At 38.6% G+C, this 22,280-nt stretch overlaps 1 protein-coding gene across 2 annotated transcripts in view; it reads left to right on the forward strand.

The window, feature by feature from the left end:
- Positions 1–22,280, forward strand: part of LOC121876295 (early growth response protein 1-B-like) — a 72,663-nt gene that overhangs the window by 35,610 nt on the left and 14,773 nt on the right. Inside the window, exon 1 of one of the 2 annotated variants that reach the window (XM_042381343.1) lies at positions 13,310–13,381. The exons of the other annotated variant lie outside the window; for it this stretch is intronic. The gene's annotated coding sequence lies outside the window, so the exon portion shown is untranslated. Of the gene's footprint in view, positions 1–13,309; positions 13,382–22,280 lie in introns of those variants that run through there. 2 annotated transcript variants of the gene reach the window in all.

Below are 22,280 nucleotides of genomic sequence, written 5' to 3' on the forward strand. Positions count from 1 at the left end.
ATGTGAATGTTGGTTAACGAGAGATGTCGCTGTCATGACTGAATAGGTAATGTGGAATCCTTATATAGTTGTGGTTTGATGAGTTTGCTGAACTATTGGGTCTTTTGTGCTTGAAATAATGTACAGTCCCCTTGAATAGTGCGTTAACAAGGACTCGTCAGGTTTTGTGCAGCGTGGCAGCCCTGTGTTTGTTTACGTTCGACAGAGGAAAACTCTTAATAGTAAACATACTATGGAATCAAAGTAAAACAATATTAAATCAAATATATTAATGTAATGATTTGTGGGATGTTTGTATGGCGAGCCCCTGTAAACGCACTAGTGAAGGGGACTGTACTTTTCATTCATTATAGATCTGAAAACAATAGGTAGTTATTTCATAATTTTGTCCCTCTTTTCACTTTGTTATTTTTTCATTTTTCTCTCTGTTTCTCCCTTTGTTTCCATAGTTTTCCCGAGAGAGGAAAACAATTAAGGAAAAATTTCTGTGTTTTCAGGACTAAGCACAGTAAATGAAATCAAAACATTGTTGAATAAGGAATCGAAATGGAAGTCTGGTGAGTGAGTGAGAGAGAGAGAGAGAGAGAGAGAGAGAGAGAGAGAGAGAGAGAGAGAGAGAGAGAGAGTAAAACCGTGACTCCCCAACAACACACTGAACATCCCAGCATCCCTTTGGACCACTTACTCTGAAGTTATAAGAGGTGAGGTGAAGTGAGGTGAGGTGAGGGTGGGTCAGCCAAGTGTTGTAATCTTACCCTCCTCCACCCACACAACTCTACCTTCTGGGAATATACCCTCGTGTGTATCCCTGGCTCTGGTTATCCCCGTTGATAATTGCGTACTGATCATAATTACTTAATTTTCTTTATTTAGATTAAAAAATAAATAAAATAAGAATACCAAGGATATATATCTGAGAATATTATCAGTTGTAGGAAAAAATATAAAAAACCTGAATATATCAACAGATTGTTCTTCGTAATTTGGGTTTATACGAAATATCATTTATTTTAGGTTTAGTTGTAATCTTAAGTACATTAGGTTTATGAATCCCTCTTCTGACTCACTGATTCACTGACTCACTGACTCACTGAGAGAATTTTCCTCTGTCATGTTAGCCAAGTCGTTTATTAATACAGTATACAGGCCTAATGAATGTTGCAATCCTTGTTTGCCTGTTTATAAAGTTTGTTTAATGATGCGGTGTAAATATTATCACAGGTGTGTTTGTACAGGTAGTATCATAATTAACTTGTTTGGTCAAAATGTGTTATGAATGAAGGTGGTATGATGGGCTCTCTCTCTCTCTCTCTCTCTCTCTCTCTCTCTCTCTCTCTCTCTCTATCTCTCTCTCTCAGATAAACACACACACACACACACACACACACACAGAGACATATACACACACACACACAAACACACTTATACACACACACACACACACTCCTACAATTTATTAACACACTTCACACAGAGAAACGCACTCAAAAACACAAACCCTTCAACCACTATCTCCCCCAATCTTAACTATTATATCAACTCTAAAATATAAATATATTCCCTAAAATTCCCCTAAAAGCCACACACACACACACACACACACACACACACACTTTTTGCCCTTATGAGAAATTGCCTTCTGCATTCCCTCTGTTTTTTTTTTCTGTGTATATAATTTTTTTCCCGTATCTCTTTGTCCGCGGCGCTTAAAGGTCAAAGGTCAAGCTACCCAGAGAACTTCGTTTTCCCCAGGTCGATCATCAGGAGCCTTACAGGTGGGATATAAGATGTGACTCCTAAGAATTTCCGTTTTTATGTTACTCTGGTGAGGCAACTTGTAATGTGAAGTTATTTTGTGATTTTTATTGTGAATTATTTTGTGATTTTTATTGTGAAGTTATGTTGTGATTTGTATTGTGACGTATTTTGTGATTTTTATTGTGACTCATTTTGTGATTTTTTGTGAGTTATTTTGTGATTTTTATTGTGAGTTATTTTTTGTATTGTGACATATTTTGTGAAATTTTATGAGTTATTTTGTGATTTGTATTGGGAGTTATTTTATGATTTGTATTGTGACATATTTTGTGATTTTTTATGAGTTATTTTGTGATTTGTATTGTGACGTATTTTGTGATTTGTATTGTGAGTTATTTTGTGATTTGTATTGTGACGTATTTTGTGATTTTTGTGAGTTATTTTGTGATTTGTATTATGAGTTTTTGTGAGTTGTATTGTGAGTTATATTGTGATTTATGTTAAGTTATTTCATGATTATTATTGTGATATTCTATAATTTGTATTGTGTTATACTGTGATTTATATTGTGAGTTATATTGTGAGTTATATTTTGCGTTATATTGTGATTTATATTGCGAGTTATTTTATGAGTTGTCTTGTGAGTTACTTTGTGATTTATGAACAAGACACATAACGAAAGTGGGATAATTACAAAGAAATAAAAGTGAAGAGAGAGAATAGAGGAAATATCTTATAGGACAGAGGAGAAACGAGGCTAAAAGTGAGTGGATAGACGAAGAAAGATGATAAGAGGAAGTGAGGTTTACAAAACAACTCAACAAAGATATGAGAAAGGACTGTAGACGGGATAAAGAAGATTATCTAAATAGGAAATACAAGGAGATTGAAAATGATAAAATGAGACATAACTGTAAGGAAATGCATAGAGAGATTAACAAAAAAAAGAACCAGTAAAGAGAAATTAAATATGGAGGGATTATTAAAAGTAAAGACAATAAGATCCTATTTGAGGCAGAAATAGTAAAATAGAGATGGACAGAGGACGTAGAAGAATTATACAATGATACAGAGTAAAGGTAAGAAACGAAGAGGAAATAATGATTAAACTAACGATTCTAGGAAGAGAAGTAGAGACGGCTGTGAGGAAAATGAAAAATGGTCAGCTTCCAGTAGAATGTATAGCGCACACACACACACACACACACACACACACACACACACACACACACACACACACACACACACACATACACACACACACATTATAGCTATACTCAGCCCATCACCTTCGCTTGGTGCCTTTTACACTCCATATTCTAAATGTTTCTTTGTTTTATTAATAGTTTTAAATTCACATCGATATATATATATATTCACGCTACTTTACTTTTGTTAGTGTTTGCCTTGGGTGGAGCTGAGGAAGGGATGAGAAAGTGCAAATATTGATGAGTGAGAAGAGGTGAAGACAGGTTGTGGTGGAGTGACCAGATTTTCGTGGGTGGGTGGGTGGAGGAGAGAGATCTTGGCTGTGTTGTGTGGTGGAGAGGCTAATGGATGGCTAGGGTGCCTAAATGAGTGGTGGAGTGGCTAAGGAGTGGTGGAGAAAGGTTGGAGGTGGGAGGTGGTGTATAATGGGTGAGGTAGTAGAGAGAGAGAGAGAGAGAGAGAGAGAGAGAGAGAGAGAGAGAGAGAGAGAGAGAGAGAGTCAAGTAGTGGGAAGAGGTGAGGGAGGAGTCATGTGATGAAGGTATGGCAGCCAACACAGGAAGTAGTGTTAGAATATGACCTTCATGCCCCAGTTTTTAAAACACAAAAGAGTGGAAACACCTTTAAAACACACACACACACACACACACACACACACACACACGTTTCACTCGGGGCTTTAACTTTGGAGAATTATTTGTGTGTGTGAGTGTGTGTGGAATAATTTGAGTATTTTTTTAACAATTAATGATATCCAGGAGCAGGTGTGTGTGTGTGTGTATATTATAATTATACCTGGAGGAGGATGAAGTAAACAAAGAAGATTCTAATATTGCCGGTAAGAGGGTCTATGAGGGCAGGTCTTGGAGGGTCTATGAGGGCAGGTCTTGGAGGGTCTAAGGAGGGCAGGTCTTGGAGGGTCTAGGCAGGTCTTAGAGGGTCTCAGGTCTTAGAGGGTCTAGAGGGCAGGTCTGGAGGGTCTATGAGGGCAGGTCTTGATGGCCTATGAGGGCAGGTCTTGGAGGATCTATGAGGGGAGGTCTTGGAGGGTCTAGGATGAGGGCAGGTCTTGGAGGATCTATGGAGGGCAGGTCTTGGAGGGAGGGAGGTCTTGGAGGGTCTATGAGGGCAGGTCTTGGAGGATCTATGAGGGCAGGTCTTGGAGGATCTATGGGGCAGGTCTTGGAGGGTCTATGAGGGGAGGGGTCTTGAGGGTCTATGAGGGCAGGTCTTGGAGGAGTCTATGAGAGCAGGTCTTGGAGGATCTATGAGGGCAGGTCTTGGAGGGCCTATGAGGGCAGGTCTTGGAGCGCCTGTGTGTGCAGGAGAGATTCACTTATAAAAACGACACAGCGAGAGCTTGAACTAAATGAGAGGAATAGACTGGGAATAAATAGATAGATGGATAACATAAGGAATAACAGAGAGACAGAAATAATTGCCCCTAATCATATCCGTCTCATAAGGACATACCAGCATAATGTCCGGTATACGCTGATTCTTATAGCCTGTCAACAGTATGTACACACACACACACACACACACACACACACACACACACACCTAACTACATTCATACAATAAACATATAAATATCCACATATTCTCATACCTCATAGGACATAGATAATGAATAATATTTTGTTCATTACTTTAACAGAAATTGAACATATTAGGAAGCTTCCTGTTATTGTTATTATGTTACCTGCTGTCATAATTATCTAAGGTAATATTTTAATATCAGATTCATGTAATGTTTATTATGTTTAGTAATTGTATTCTCCTCCTAGTAATGTTATTTTATTTTATTGTTTAATTTTTGTTTGGAAATAAATTTTGAACTCTGTAAAAACCTGAAACTTGTTCTGGTAAAACGAGCAAAAAATTGAGTCGGCAAAATGAAAGAGAGAGAGAGAGGGAGAGAGAGAGAGAGAGAGAGAGAGAGAGAGAGAGAGAGAGAGAGAGAGAGAGAGAGAGAGAGAGAGAGAGGGATGGTCAATTAAGATAATAAAACATAAAAGAAAAGAAAAGAGAATGGACAGGTATGATAAAGAGAAAAGGAAAGAAAAGAAAGAAGAGAGAATGGCAATAAAATAAAAGACATGAAATAAGAAAAGATAAAATGATAAGAAAGATAATGACACGAAAGGAGTAAAATAAAGAAATAAAGATAAAAGAGAGAGAAAAAAGTGACGATGGTTAAGAGTCAAAGAAGATGAAAAGAAAAGGAAAACAACAGAAAGAAAAAAAGAAAAAGTGCACAACAGAAATGGCTTACGAAAGAACGATAAACTAAGAGAAAGGAAAATAACGGATAATAAAGATAAATCACCAGAGAAAGGAAAAGGAATAAAGAAAAAAAGAAGACAGAAGAGAGAGGAAGAAGACTGAACGGGATGAAAATAAGAGGAATGAAGGGAAACGATATGGAGATAAAAGGAAAGAAGAAGATGCAAGAGGAAGGAAGTAGATGGAGGAAGAGGAAGTGACAAAAATGTAAGAGGGATCAATCAAGAGAACGGGGAAAAAGAGAGGAAGAGGAAGAGGAAGGAAGAGGAACAAAGAAGAGGGAGGCGTGAGGGAAGGAGGGAGGGAGGGAGCGCCAGGCCTGAGTGGGTGACTCTGCAGTAATTCCCCGCCAACTCTGACCCCAATTCAGACCTTGCACAACCTCGTCTCCGCCTTCCCTGTCTGGCTTGTTCCTCTCAACCTGGGTTGTTAAATTTCATCTCGCTTGTTCCTCCATGGTTGGCTTGTTAACAATAATCTGACTTTCTCAATCTTAGCCTGGCTTGTTAAACCTATATTAGCTTGTTGAATTTAGCCTAGCTGATTAAACCTAGCCTAGCTGCTTAAATCTAGCCTAGTTGCTTAAACCTAGTCTATCTTCTTATCGTAGTCCAGCTTGTTAAACCTCACCTAGCTTGTTAAACCTAGCCTAGTATTTTTTAACATGCTCTTGCTAGTTTATCTAAATCTGGCTTCTTAAACCAAATCTGGTTTATTCCTCTTAACTATCTTGTTAAAACTTAGCCTGACTAGTGCACCCAGCTGGCTTCTTTACGATACTTGTCTTATTCTCTAAATATCCCCAGCTTGATTTGTTGACCAAAACACAAAAGCTTGATTTTTTCACAACAGCGTCAAAGCTCCTGTTGTTCACCTTGTTCACCAGTATACCAACTGAACCATGCGACCAGCCTATTGTTTCCAGTTCACTATTAAAGTCTGTTTAAACATATAGTAATAACCTAACCTAACCTAACCTAACCTAACCTACTAAAATGAACACTACAAGCGGCCGCAAACACACAACCTTACTACAACTACTACTACCAATAATAATAATAATACTACTAATAATAATAACAATAATAATAATAATAATAATAATAATAATAATAATAATAATAATAATAATAATAATAATAATAATAATAATAATAATAATAATAATAATAAACTTCATCAAAGAATTATATACTGAAAGAAAATACATCAGAGAATAAAGATCTGAATAAGAAAACAAACTGTAAAAAAAAATAAATAGTACTAAGGCAAAAGCTAAGACAAAGTGAAAAGAAATCTGAAAAAAAAAGGATTTGATGATAACAATTTGGCAGCTGATACAACATGTCTGAAGTGGGCTGATTAGTTCCATGTACAAGGATCGAGCGCGCGGTCAGATTCCAAATTATCAACGATTCGTACGTCAATATTTTCCTAGTAATATGGGACGAGAAAAGTACCGCTAGTTACGTTTAGTCTCGATACAATATGGACGCCATTTTAACATTCGAGATAGATAAATTGTTAAATGATTCCAGATACGTTGTCGTAGGTGTAGCAAATGCATTTAAACGTATAGGAAACTTTGAGAATTTAACCTGTCCATGGAAAGTAGCTAAAAGGACTGACGACACGAAGAATATCATCATCAAATTAGGATTCCAGATATCGACGGCAACCCACGGTATAATTTTCCTCTAGTCCGCCACACCGGTATTTGTGTCGATTATTGTTATTTTGATGGTAGGACCCTCGCCTCGCCATGGGCCAGGAAGGGCGCCACGGGTAATCACTCAAGTTTGATGGCCTGTTTTCTCTTGTTCTTCTTTAACTCTTTTTTTTCCTTCATCTTTCTTCCTTTTATGCTTTTATTTGCAATTTTATTTTATTCTTTTATTCTGATTATATTTATATTTTGGAAGGTCATTTGATTATTGATTGTATTTTTTTATTATATCGTGTATGTATATTTCGTTTCTTGATCTGGCCGCCAGCTGTGAATGTTTTGCTAGGTTTTCTCACGTTGGTACTAGTAGTGAAATTATTATATAGTAGTTGCAAAAGTCGTAGTAGTAGTAGTAGTAGTAGTAGTAGTAGTAGTAGTAGTAGTAGTAGTAGTAGGTTAAGTAGTAGTAATAGTAGTAGTAGAACCCGGTTAAAGTAGTAATAGTATTATTATTATTAGTAGTAGTAGTAGTAGTAGTAGTAGTGGCGTAAGTATGGCTACAAGGGAAGGTTGGAGGCCATATAAAAAATAGTAGTAGTTATTATTATTATTATTATTATTATTATTATTATTATTATTATTATTATTATTATTAGTTGTAGTAGTAGTAGTAGTAGAACCCTAAATTTTTAGTTTATCCTTCATTTTAGGTTGATAATTTATCTCGTTAATGTTCCCTCATCTCGTAGTCTCTTCATGTCTCTGTCTTTCTCTCGTTATTGTGTTTCTCTCGTTATTGTCTTCTCCTCATCATTACCTTCTGCTCCACTATCATACTTTCCCTGAGCCGCTGTGTCGGCTTTTATTACACTACACAACACCAACAGGTATAATTGAAGTCTTATACATGCGTCTTCCAGTCTTTACGCGGGTTTGCGGTCTTATAAATTGGTCTCGCCTTATACGAAAGCTTTGTAGTCTTGCACATGGGTCTTGTGGTCTTAGGGTTGTTGTTTACACAGGTCTTGAAGTGTTTATAAGTCTCGGGGTCTTTGAAAGGCCTTGAGGTCTTTTATAGGTCTTAGGGTCTTTTATAGGCCTTGGGGTCTCATATAGGTCTTGTGGTCTTATATAGGTCTTAGGGGTCTTATATACACGTCTTGTGGTCTTAGATACAGGTCCCGTGGCCTTATACAGAGTTCTTGTGGTTTTATACTCAGGTCACTTACCCTGGGCACAGGTAAGGTCCCGGTAAGCATTATAACTGGTTATTTTTTTGGCCTTTAATGTTTATTAACCGAGAACCTAATACTACTATCGTTCATTTCCATTTAGGATTACTCACCCAGGAGCCTCTACCTGCAGGAACGCTATAAAAGGTGATCAGCGAATCGTTGTGAAAATAAGAGAGACTAATCGTGTTGCAGTGAATATATTTTTTAGCGTAAGAGGATCCTTTGCTAACTGTTTACTTTGGGTTTTAAAGGTCTTGTATCCTCTGATTAGAAGTCAAGCGTCAGTGTGTTTTAATAGTTGTGTGGAATATTCCTCTACGTACAGTTTTCTTCCTCTAAATCAACATGTCTTAGCAAATGTGCAGCCTTACGAAAATTTAGAAGCATAAATAAGCCTTTTATTCACAGAAACGATCATGGAGCCAAGTCATCATGGGAGCTCTTTTTGTTTACACACTGAGCGACGGACAACTACCGCCCTTATGCAGAAATGTATATGAGTCAGATTCTAGTGAGCGTTAGCCGGTGGGTTGAGTCCCGTGGGTTCAGTTTTCACTCTCATCTCGAGCTCAGGTGGGCAGGAAAAAGTAGGTCACAGGGGGTAGGGTTGAGGGGGTGGAGGTGTAGGTTGGTGGGCAGGTGCGTCGTCGGGGTAGAGGAGACGGGGTACCTGTCTCTTGTACCATAACCACCTCCTACCACCCTCCCCCATAGCCATAATTTACACCTCTTTCTGCCCCCTCCCATCCATGCCCCCTCCACTCCCTCATACCCGTTACACAGAAAACCTCTCCATCCTACCAGCTGCACCCTAACCCCTTCCCTACAGCCTAGCGCCTTCACTACCTCGGCATACCTTACTCCCTCCCCCCCATAATTCCCCACATCCGTGCTCCTCCCCGACCACCCAACCTCCACGTTACCTCTCCCCCCCCCATACTACAGCTCCCCCATACTGCCTCACCCCCATACTACCTCTCCCCTATAGTGCTCCTCCCCTATACAAGCCACCACGGCGCCTCTCTCGCTCTGCCCTCCGGCGCCCCAAACACCTTCACTTTCTCGATGTTTTATTTAATCATTGGAAGAACAGGTGGGGGAGGTGACGGTGTATCGTCCGGGAATAACAGGTCTTGGTGAGTTGACCTGCTCAACCCCTGCCAACAGTCTCCAAGATTCCTACGTTATTTTCCCCTTTCTTGAACTGAGTTAAGAGAAGGTATAATTTGACATTCTCGGTGCAATTCTGACACCATATTGCCAGACCTAAGTGCTCTTGCTAACCTGATTATGTTATGAGTAAACACCAACGTTATTTCTTCTCTCCTAAATAAAAGTTTTTAAAAGATTACAGCTAGTTATAGTCTCAGCACAGCTCTGAACGCCATTTAGCTGCCATATTAGTACCGTAGTTACAGTAAACTTATTTAACTCGTTCCCACATCTCGAGGAGGTTGAACAAAATAACTTAACGAACCTTTGAGAGTGGAAGCGGTTGCCGACCCTCACTAAGCCTCCACTGTGGACCTGGAAACACTTGTAATTACTGATACACGACTCAACTATTGATGATTTAAAAGTACAGGTTTTTTTTTTTACTTTTGGAATTATGTTTTCTTTTTTCTTAAGTGGAAGTATTACGTCGGGGGGGGGAGGGGGTGCTAAGGTTATGAGCTGCCGTGTGTAACTTCAGTGACTTTGTGTTTTTTTTTCTTCTTCTACTGATTATGAGATTACTGCTTTCAAGGACTTACCCTCACTCGTAGTCTTAACACCTCTTCCATCTTCTTTCCCGTATTCTCTCTTCCTACCTGTGTAATTTTTCTTTGGATTGTTCTACCTTCTCCCACTACTCTTTTTTGTTTGTTTTACTAATCTCCTGTTTTCTGACTTTTATTTGCAGTTTATTCGCCTTAGGACTCTCTTTTATCACCTTCTCTCCCGTTTCTATTTTTTATTTCTTATCCCTCTCTTACCCTTTCGGTTTTTCTTTGAGAACGTGCTATAAGAGAGAGAGAGAGAGAGAGAGAGAGAGAGAGAGAGAGAGAGAGACTCCCTTTTCATTCATCCCTTTCTCACTTTTCTACCTTTCATTATTCTCTTCCCCTATTATCCACCCCTTTTGATATCTCGTCTCCCTCTCTCTCTTAACCCTTCTCCATTCCATGTATCGATCAGAGTATCCTTTCCATCTACCGTCCCATAGTTACTCCAGCTCCTCCAATAACCCTTTCCACACTCCTTTTCCTTTCCTCTCCCCTCACGGCAACCCGACACCACCTCCAAGACTCGAGGCAGGTTGTTTGATTTTACTTTCGTTGTTATTATTGGTGTTCTTGTTGTTGTGGTTTGCTATTATTTGTATTGTATTTGTCGATTTTGTTGTTATATTTGTTTTCTTTGTCGTATTTGTTATCTAATTACAATATTTTGTGGTTGTTATGTCGTTATTGTTGTCTTTGTTTTGAGTATTGTTATTGTTATCGTTACATGGTTAATATTATTGGTTTTGTTGTTGGTTGTTATTGTTATCGCGTCATTTTGTTATTCCTGTGACACTAAGGGAGGAGTTGAGAGAGAGAGAGAGAGAGAGAGAGAGAGAGAGAGAGAGAGAGAGAGAGGATAATGCAAAACAACCCCTTGACTCATTTATGGATATGAATACCTAATTGGCCACATATATTTCCTGAAAGTGAATCACCCTCGGCTGTGGTAATTAGTTAATTAGTTATGGTTTAAGGAGTTAACTGTGGTTCTATCGACTTAGCTGTGGCTTTTGTGAATTAGCTGTGGCTCCAAAAGGTAAGCTATAACCACTAGTAATAATTAGCTGACATTCCATTGACCATAGGTATAACCACAATGTATTAGATGTAGATCAGGAGAGTTTAGCTGTGGCCGGGTTGATGTTGGCTGTGGTTTGAAAAGTCTAACTTGTAAATCCCTCCTTTTTTTGCTGTAATCCCTAAAAGTGTTTGTTATTTTTGTTCTCTCTTTCTCTTTATCCTTCTCTACCTACTTGTGTTCATCACCCTCAGTCTTTGTTTGTTTTTGGTAATGTCTTTGTTTTGAATTCATTTGTTCACTTCTTTGTTCATGTGTATTTTGCTGGGACGGTGTAGAGTTTTTGGTGTTCTTTTATGTCGGATGTCTTTGTTTTATTAACGTGTTAAGTGTTGTTTCAATATACAAACCTCTTTACTTTTGTCTAGTATTAATTTTCGTTCGTCTTTTGGATACACAGACAGACAGAAACCATTATCTCCTACTGTACATTTCCCGAGTAAACATGTGTGAAATATTCCTTCGTTTTTACTACTACTAATAATAACAACAACAACAACAGCAATAACAATAACAACAACAATAACAACAACAACTATTATTACATCTAATACTAAAAATAAAACTCATTATGTCTTTGCTCAGTCAGGTGTTCACAGGCTAACACAACGCACAACGTACTATACTCAGGTAACAAAGACGCGCCAATGAAAGTAAAGGTAAGATTTAAGGGCTCCCCCCTCTAATACGCCTCAGACCGTACAACCACCTCTACCACTTTCCCTTGTGTGTGTTATACGTCTGGCCGCGGGGAGGTAGATAGTGGGACAATAACACAGGAGGAGAGAGAGGTTCAGGTGTCAATTATAATTAGAGAGAGAGAGAGAGAGAGAGAGTATGAATAAGTGTTCAAATGAGTGGGTAAAAGAGGGAAAGAGAGAGAGAGAGAGAGAGAGGGGGGGGGTAGAGAGAGAAAGAATGAATAAGTGTTCAAATGAGTGGGTAAAAGAGGGAAAGAGAGAGAGATACCAGGTCTATATGGAGAGAGATATGCTTGAGAATATATTAGTTAGGAATTGAGATGGTATGTTGGGTGAATATCTAAGGTATTCAGGTTAATAAATATATGGTTACTAAAGTATATTTGGAAGTATAACCACGAACAAAAATACGTACATACACTTCAGCCATGTACCAATAAAAATACACACGTACATATGCATACCTACTCTAATAGAAACCCACACATAAGAACACACGCACACACATACACATACAATTAGTTGGATTCCTTTCAGCTTTCTTTCAGGAACTAACCTAACCAAACCTAACTTAACCTAACCTAACCTAACCTAACCTAACTTAACCTAACTTAACTTAACCTAACTTAACCTAACTTAACCTAACCTAACCTAACCTAACTTCAGAGAGAAAGAAATTCACCTTAAAGGATCAATTTCCTCTCGTCTCAATTGTTTTAATTCTATAACTCATTTAAAAAAAACCACGAAAAGACCTCACATGAATTCGGACTAGGGATGCATTCAAAACCCCCTAAAACAAGATAAATTACAGGTTTATTTGTATTATAATCGTTAGGTAGATTATAATTATATATTTTTTTGCCTGTTGGAAGCGCTATTGTTGTGAGGAGGGTAAATAGCTTGTGGGATGCAAATGACTGAGGTGTAACTATGTAAACAAGCTTGTATTGATTGTGTGGGTGGCAAGCATGTATACTATATATGTCACTATATCACTCTCCCGGACTCCACCACCTCACCATCCTCTCTCAATCACTATCACTATTATAATCTCTTCCTGTTTCCTGTTGTTGTCATTCTCGCTCCCTTCTCCTCTTATCTCTTCCCAATGTCTCTTTTTTGGGGTAGTGGTTTTATCTCTTAGTCGCGCGCGTGGATGTGAGATGAGAGATAGAACTAAGACAATAACTTCCTCCAGTGTAGAGAGAGGTTTTTTTGTGTGTGTGTTTGTTTGTTTGTATGTATCTGTTTGTGTATCCTGGGAAAGTAGGTGTTTGTAAGAGTAAAAGAGAGTGTCTGATCTATATCTGAGTTTTTGTTGAGTTGTTGTGAGAGTTAGATATGAAATACACACACACACACACACACACACACACACACACACACACACACACACACACACACACACACACACATACACACACTTATTCTTTGTCTTGATAATATTATTTTTAAATTATTTGCTTAAATATGATCATAAAGATATACAAAATGTTTAGCCATATTATAAAAGGGTTTTCTGATACACTCTGTATAATTAATTTAATGAACTATTTCTGAGGCCTGTGTCCCAGGTATGTGTCTGAACACGTGTTTTCCCATCACAGGTGTGTGTGTGTGTGTGTGGAGATACTGTAGGTGCGTCCTCCCCAGACCGGAGATTTCCCACCGATATGGTAACTATGATCGTGCTGACCTTGTTTGACCTTGTTTATCTGCTGTCACTCTGGACAAGTTCACACACGCTCTGAACATGACCTAAGTGTTTTAAGTATTTAGATGAATTAAGCATTTATCTTATGTTATTTCTCTTATTGGAAACATATGCTGCTTTTGAAGGTAAATGCCCGGCTTAGGTCCGATAAATACTCAACACTGTCTACATATTCATTTAAGTTTACACGTTCAGCTAGAGTCAAACATTTAATGAAGGTCAAACAGTTTGTGAATGTCATATATTCATCTTATTTAAAAAAAAATCATTCAATATTTGCTGTAAAAGGTATTTCTTAGGTTCATAATGTATCTTTTGTGATTTTTCTAATTATAAATGTTTTGTTAGCAGAAGTAATTGAATTATTCTTTAGGTACTTTACGTCTACAAATTTACAATGGAGTTAAAGGTATTGGAATTCAAGGTAACTCTTTGATCAGGTGTAGTACAAACGACAGCATAGTTCTTTTAATGTCCTTTGTGTAAGATGAAATTATAAGTTGTTTTATTCTCTATTTTAAACTCTCAATGGTTCACTAATTGATCTTTATGTGAATCTGAATTTTAATGGAGAATATAAAATTGTTATTATAATTCTGTTAACAATTATGGCACTTTTCCTTAATGTGTTAATTATTGTATAGAGTTTTAAGTTAACTCTCATGCTTATCATTTTATTTCCTGTAGAAAGTAAAGGTTTAGAGTCGTTATAAATACAAATGCAATAAATTTCGAATGTCTGTCTTGAAATTTAATTAGTTTATGTTATACCAACACCCTTTACTACCGCTGTACTCACAACCAACATTAAAGCAACACCCCTAAGGCTGTTTTAATTATGGCGAAAATATGGCAATACTGTATTTTGTTGTTGTTTACGTGTGGCTAATAAATAACACCTATGTTTCCTTAAGGTTGGAAGATAACAAGCTTAAGACACAGTTAATGTTACTTACGATCGTTGACAGCACACCGTTAAGGAGTGAGCGCTTGAGCTGTCTGAAGTGACTTGTTGTTTTTGTGTGGATAAGACGCAAAAAGTCTGTCTTTTCTCGTGCGTCAAAAGTTTGTTGGTGTATCATTAGAGCACACAGGAAACTTGCCAACATTTTTATTTTATCATAATGTTTAAAGTTGTCAGGTTTTATATAAAATAATGTTTAAGTAATTTTTGAGGGGAAATTACAGGAAGCTAGGCAGGAAAACGGATTTTTTTTTATATATGTTGATACCGTAACGGGAAGATAATCGTGCGGGGGTTGCAGTCTTTGATCGTGGGTTCGAATCCTCACCTAGTAGACAACGTGTGATTGGTATCTTGTATCAGCCTTTACTGTACCAATACTGTAATATTACCACCGGGTTGTCACATAGAACCCTAACTGGAATACAATTATCTAGGGTACAAGGAAGTTCAGTTAACCTATCTGAGCCAATCTGTGATACGTAACGCCAGAATTGCGTATCTAAAAGACTCGTAAATTCCTTGTGTGCTAGATACCTCCTCATGTGCACTGTACCACCCCTAGTCACCCTGGTTCTTAGTTTACAATGGTCTTGGTTCGTAGTTTATATATACATACTAATGCATCTTCCCAAACCGGTATGAACAGTCAAACCAAAACAAAAGAAATAAAAGAGGAGGAAATGAAGGTAAATGAGAAAACAGGCTCCTCTACGATGTAAACAAAGCCGGCCACGACCCTTGCATCACTTGACCTTTCAGGCAATATTTCAGGTCATCTGCTGTGACCTCGCCTGAGTTGCCACACGTTGCCAGCCCAGCTCGTCGCCAGGGTCTTAATGGGGGTATTCGAGGATGTAAGAATGGTAGGGAGATGGGTTATGAGGGGGAAGGAGGGGGAAGGAGGGGGAAGGAAGGAAGAGGGAGATGGGTGGAAGATGTGTGGTGGGTGGAAGGTGGGTGGAAGAACTGAAGGTGGAGGAAAGGAGGGGTGGGAATTATAGTAGTAGTTGAGGTTCTATGATTGTGGATGAATGATGCAGGAATGTGTACGAGGGTGGAGTGGAAGACAAGGGTGATGGTGGATGAGAGGGGAAACAAGTAGGTGGAGAGTCAAAGAATTAGACAGAGACAGGGTGAGGAGGGAAGATGGGGGAGTGTGAGAAGGAGATGAGGGAGAAGGAGAGGAGGGAGAGGGAGAGGGGGGAAGAGGGAGAGGGGGGAAGAGGGAGAGGGAAAGGAGTGTGAGAAGCAGAGGAGGGAGAGCGTAAGAAGAGAGATGGCCCTCTCTTTAAGTGTGTGGGGCTGGCAAGGTACTTCAAGCAGATGTAAACAAACGGATGACTGAGACGCTGCAGTGAAAAGAGAGCTGAGGAAGACGCAAATAATACTTGTTCATATATACATTTTTTTTTCCTTTCTCTTATTTTTCTCTCTCTTTATATAAATGTTTTCTAAGCATCAATAAACTCGTATCTCTTTGTTGGTTTGTGTGAGTATGTGAGTATGTGTGTGTGTGTGTGTGTGTGTAGACTTCCTTCCCTTTTCACCCCCCATCCTTTCCTTCTCGCCTTCCTCTCTGCTTATTTCACTTTCCGTTCCTTCCACATCTCACTTCTTCTTCTTTCCCCTCTCTATTGAACCTAACACTGAACAATACATAGCAGAAAAATCTTAGACTGTCAAAACAAAATAATCAGATTTCTTTCACCTACGAATATTACTACAACCTTTCAAATTGCCCTGTGAAAAGACTATCTTAGCTTGCACCATTATCTACCAGCATATTTTAGCTTTTATTGAAGAGTAAACGAAGATATATCTAATTATGTAAAATGGTCAAGACAACAAGCGATGATTTACGGCAGATGGGGTCATGATCTTCCAGCCTTCTCATTGGTTGTTTGTAAAGGTTTGTTATTATGTATTATTACGTTGTTTAAGCTTCACGGGGGTACATCTTTGGTGTTGCCATTAATCGTAGTTGTGTATTTTTGTTTATCCTTTTTGTACATTCTTTATTTTTCTTTTAATGTGTCTGTTTTTTTCTTTTTGTTGTCTGTCTGTCTGTCTGTCTGTCTGTCTGTCTGTCTCCGTCTGTGATTGTCATTCTGTCTATCCATGTTATCTTTTCTTCTTTCTCCAGACTATGTATTTGCCTCTATGTTTTTCTTGTGTTTCTGTCTGTCAGTTTGACTGTCTCTCTCTCGTCCACCTTCATCTCCCTCTCGTTCGTCTTCTTCTACCTCTCGTTCGCCCACCTTCTCCCTATCGCCTCCCTCATCTCTCTTATCTCTCTCTCATCCCCCCCCCTTCACTTACCCTTGATTATCACGATTGCACAAAAGGCAACTCCCTCCCTCACCTTCCCTGCTTTTTTCTTCCCCTTGCCCTCCTATTTCCCTTTTGCCCTTATCTTTCTTTCATCCTTCCTACCCTTTCATTTTCCATCCTCACCTCTCCTTCCCTTCCCCTCCTTTCCGCTATCACTTGCACTCACTTCCTATCTCTCAGGACACAAAAGTCACTCGCATTCCTTTGATGATAACTTGGCTAATGATAACTCCAGATGACAAAGGAAAGTAACCTTACTTTATTATCTTCCTCCTCTAGTGATCTTGTTTGTACGTGTGTGTGTGTGTGTGTTTGTGTGTGTGTGTGTGTGTGTGTGTGTGTGTGTGTGTGTGTGTGTGTGTGTGTTCTTAATATATATAAACAACAGATAAGATAAAGAAGATAATGATGAAAAATAACAATAATACGAAAGAATACGAAAATAAAAAGGAAAATAGATGAGATATAAAAGAAGAAAAAAGAGATAAATATGTCCCTATATTCTGTGTGAATCAGAATGTAAACCTTTTGATTAGCCATTTATTTATTTTCATATTAATCCCTCTTGACTTTATACTAACTCTGGATACACTGCGGTGAGATGTGTTTATCGTCTATATTAATAAAAGGCGATAAAGGCTTCATTGTTTATTGCCGAACGAGAGGGAGTCAGACCAGTCATGCGAGAAGCCTCAAGTCCAGACCATAAAAGCAGTACCCAGCACGAGCAGTTACCAGCTATTGGTGTTTCCTCATACTAGCAGTGACACGCTTATGGATGTTGGAGAGAGACAGGCAGACAGACAGACAGACAGACAGACAGACAGAGAGAGAGAGAGAGAGGGAGAGGCGGGAGATAAACACACACACACACACACACACACACACACACACATACACACACACACGTACACTTATTAATGTATAGCTTAATTTATCGATAGCTTAGTGTATTTTACGCCCCCTTTCCCCCCCGGGTGAAAATAACCACCGTATCTTAGAGGCTCCGGGAACTGGTTGGTTAAGCCTCTCTTATGATTACGTGAAGCCAACAATGAAACTTTCACTGTCGGGACTACCATAATGCTTCCTAACGGTGAAAATTGCCACTTTTCCAGAGTGTGGTCTCAAAGTTCGCCAGTTAGTGAAGGAACGAGACTTTACAAACTCTTCTCACGTCTTATAATCGTGAGGGTTACCTGGGTTGATGTTAATTAGCTGTCCATAGTGTGGGGTACAGGTATAATAATCTGTCTTTACCATTGATAGTTTTCATATCTTTCCATTGTGTTCAGATGAATGACTTCTGAGACTTAAACAGTGTGTTCATGTCTTTGAGTATAATAATTATGTCTTATTATACTCCGTCAGAATTATATGATATCAAGTTATTAATAGTTTTTACTGAGCCTAGTATTTTGAATAGCATGTGTTATCTAGTTATCCTCTGTCCTTCCTCCCTCTCTCCCGCTCTCTCTATCTCTCCGTGTTTTAGTTATGTGAAAGAGTAAATTAATTCATTATCATTAACAAGTTACGTGCATAACTATCCAGACAAGTTTTGCGAGTGAAAGTTAAGGATATTTCTGGATGAACTTAGCAACTTTCACCTTAATCGCTGCCGAGATTACTTCTGGGGTATAATTGGCTATTTAAAGAATTATCCCTAATTTCGTTAAATCACACAAACTACTTTTAGAAATATGAAGAAGACAATGAAAAATTATATTATTTAAAAAGATACAATGTGCAAGTTCATCAGTTAATCTTAGTTGAGTCCTATTATCTTTTAAGTTAATTACTGAGTTATTCAGAATGGTTAATTGTTATAGTAAGTTTGTATAGGTTAGGGTTGATTTGTGTTGTCTAAAAATAAGTAACCTAATCTAACCTCATCGTGGTACTTGCTCTTTTTTGGGGGGGAAATATATTACTACATAGTCTCCATACTAAGATTTTTCCTCCATATACTCCTAATATCAAGGCTGTTTATATTATGTTCCTATAAGCAGTACCACAGATAATCTATAGGAGAAAATTATGCCTTCAATCTAAATGAATTCTGACATTTTGGATTAGGCCTACGTAGATATTTCTCTCTCTATATATATATGAATTTATTTTAATTATCTATATAAAAGGGAGAGTAATTAATATATAGATAGCTATACAAATTTTTATATAACATTCCTTCTCTGTTATTTGCCCCCAAGCTTCTAATTATTTGCTATGGACGAGTTTCCTCCTACGGAATTAAATTATTTGTCTTCTGTGGACGACTTGAGCCACCGAGATTAATATTCCATGAAACGAATGGAAAACTTATTCATCTACGTTATTCGCAGATGGGCCAGTATGGGAAATCTTATAGAGACTATGATTGGCTGAGACGCTCCAAATGGTGGAGTGTTATTGGATGGGTATTGGTTGGGAAGGCCAATCAGATGTGCCGTGGCAGATTCAGTGGGGGTTTTGTGGCTGACATTTAGGATTATTTGTGTTTGTTTGTGTGTGTGTGTGTGTGTGTGTGTGTGTGTGTGTGTGTGTGTGTGTATATACTGTCGGTTTATGTATGTTCATGCATCAATACACATATGTAGTAATTTAAATAGCTAATCAATTTTTAACGATCTTTATTATTTTGTTTAAACGTATGTCCATAAAATACTGTCACTGGAAGCTGCTGTCCGTTTTATGTCAGTCTCATATCAATATTAACTGTATATAAGCAAAGAAATCTTAACAGCATCAAACCAACAACTTGTCCTCATCTCCAGGGTGTAGGATGAAGTAATTTTTAACAGCATCCCACCAGTGAGTCGCCCACACCTCTACGTTCACGATGAGGGACTTTACACACACTAACCCACAAACTAGTCACTTGTCCTCATCCACACCATTCAGGATAAGGGACTCTCTCCACACCAACCCATCAACCCACCAACCCACCAACCCATCAACCCACCAACCCATCAACCCACCAACCCACCAACCCACCAACCCATCATCTCAGTCACTTGATCTTGACCTTACCCAGAGAGTGAGATGAGAGACCTCGTAACCAACACGGGCAAATGCAGAAACACAAGCACCCTCTAATACTACTGCTCTTCTCCCACACGCGCACTTCTTCAAAGCATCTTTTCACTACTGAGGAAAAATAATTAACGAAGACTTTAATCCTAGAGAGGTCAATAAACTGGTCAACTTACTAAAGAGTGTGAACGTCCTTGATAAAGCAAAGGTGAAGTAATGGGAGGTCATATTTGATGATTTTTTGAAACACATACACGTCTCTTTCTATTACGTCTTAGTGTTAATGTTTAATGGTGATGAACGGGATCACTAATCAGCTTGACCTTAATGTTTTTCTTTGCAGTGTGTCGTTAAGGGAGAGTTTGTTTGTGTTTATTTAACATTTTTAACCCATTTTGGAAATATGTATTCAAACTATCTGTCTCTTTTTCCCACGAAACTGAGGACTCGAAAATGTAAGCAAAGATTAAATTAGTTGATTCAAGAAAAAAAAAGGTTTAAAACAAAAAAACAAAACAGAAAAAAAAACATTCTTACAAATTCTGAAACTGGAGAAAAGTTGAATGTAAGTTTCTTAATATGGACTATACTTACGTTTTATGAATTCATTATAAGGAAATCATATATATACGTCTTAGGACAAAAAATAGCATAAACACCACTGAAAGCCAACACCACAAAACAAAAGACATACGAGAAATCCCATAATTCGTAATAAAGAAAAAAAAAATACGCCAAGCGGAGGTCTGAGAATCACGGAACAAACTCACTATCATCTTACGCCAAATTAAAACTCAGAGAGGATAAAGATGGGACGAGTGTAATTCCCGTCTGTCTGCCTCACGACTTAGGCAACATGGTGATGACCCTTAATTATACCTGCTCCAGGGGTTATTTTCCTCCCCTGGCCCTGTGTACACCCATAAATCCCCTGAGATCATTAGTCTTTGTGTGTGTGGGGGGGATGGAGGTTGGGGGTGGGGGGGGATTGTGTGTGGGGGGATGTGTGTGGATGGTGTTTATGTTTAGAGGTGGTGTTTGCATATGTGGGGATTCCATGTATGCGTGAGGTGTTTTATAGATGTGTGTGTTTTTCGTTGATTGTGTGCGTTTATACATGTTTGTGTGTTTGTATTTATAGGTAACTGTTTTGTATGCTTGTATGTGTGTGTGTGTGTGTGTGTGTGTGATCTACAGTACACTTCACTAGACCAGGTACCCCCTCACCTCATCAACGGTTACCTCCCTTACTGCAACAGTTCCCCTCATCAGCTTGTATTGTATCTTAGTCTTTATCCCCCCCTCCATACCCCTCACACTTCCCCCTCATCCCTCATCAACTTACCTTTCATCTATAATCTTTCTCTTCCCTCAATCAATGTCTCCCTCACCAGGTATCTCTCATCCCCTCACTATATACCCTCTTACCCCTTAACCCCTCATCTCTCCCCCTCCCACCTCATCCCTCACCTCCAGTCGGGCTGCAGCGTATTGATAGTCATCTGGTGTACTACACAGGTACAAAAACACGCTACTTGCTGTGTGTGTGAAAGTTGTTTGACCACTGGCCGAGCGTTGGTGGTGGTGGTGGTGGGCGGGCGGGTGTGAGTGCCACCACCACCAACGCTGCCACAACCTGCTGAGCGGTGGTGGCAGCGGTGGTGGTGTTACTACTAGGGTCTACAAGCAGATGATTTTGGGTGGTGCTGGTACATCTATTACTACCACCACTACTATTACTACTACCACTACTATCACTACCACCGCTATCACTACCACCACCACCATTACCATCACCATTACCACCATTATCACCTGAGTGAGAGACACTTGAAAGACTTGTTTAATGTAAAAAGTCTCGCTGATGAATTTAAATCTAATATTTGTAGACGAAAAAGAATTTCCTCCATATTTCAAGAGAATTTCTCATCTTAAGTCAAACTTACACAGAAACAGCAAATCATCGTCTTGTTCATGTCACATTGCTGTGTAAGTTTAACCTAAGATAAAAAAAAATACATAAAAGTCGGGGTAATTGACGAGCCTTTAACAGTCAAACACAACACTACGACCGATAATATATTGTCTTATTTGATTTAGTTTCATTACATACACACACTATATAAGTCTGTATTATTGTATCAATTTATAACTACATTAACGCCTTATTGTATAGTGTGCTTGTTTCATGTCATTATAATCGTGTTAATGTATTGTTCTTGTACTATAACACTGTATTAATACGTCACTCCATTATTTTAGTATTGTACGAGTGCATCACTGGTAGGCTGTGGCCATGTACCTGTGGACCACCGTAGACCATTACAGTAATTGTATTTTTATATGTTATATGTTCGTCGAATCGGATAGAATCAAATGACCGATCTGTGTGTGTGTGTGTGTGTGTGTGTGTGTGTGTGTGTTACTACTATTACTATTACACACACATTCTCACCGAAACACATATACAGACTCACTCACACACACTCACACACACACACACACACACACACACACACACACACAC

Source organism: Homarus americanus, unplaced genomic scaffold (genome assembly GCF_018991925.1).
Source record: "Homarus americanus isolate GMGI-L3 unplaced genomic scaffold, GMGI_Hamer_2.0 scaffold34921, whole genome shotgun sequence".
Taxonomy (NCBI): domain Eukaryota; kingdom Metazoa; phylum Arthropoda; class Malacostraca; order Decapoda; family Nephropidae; genus Homarus; species Homarus americanus.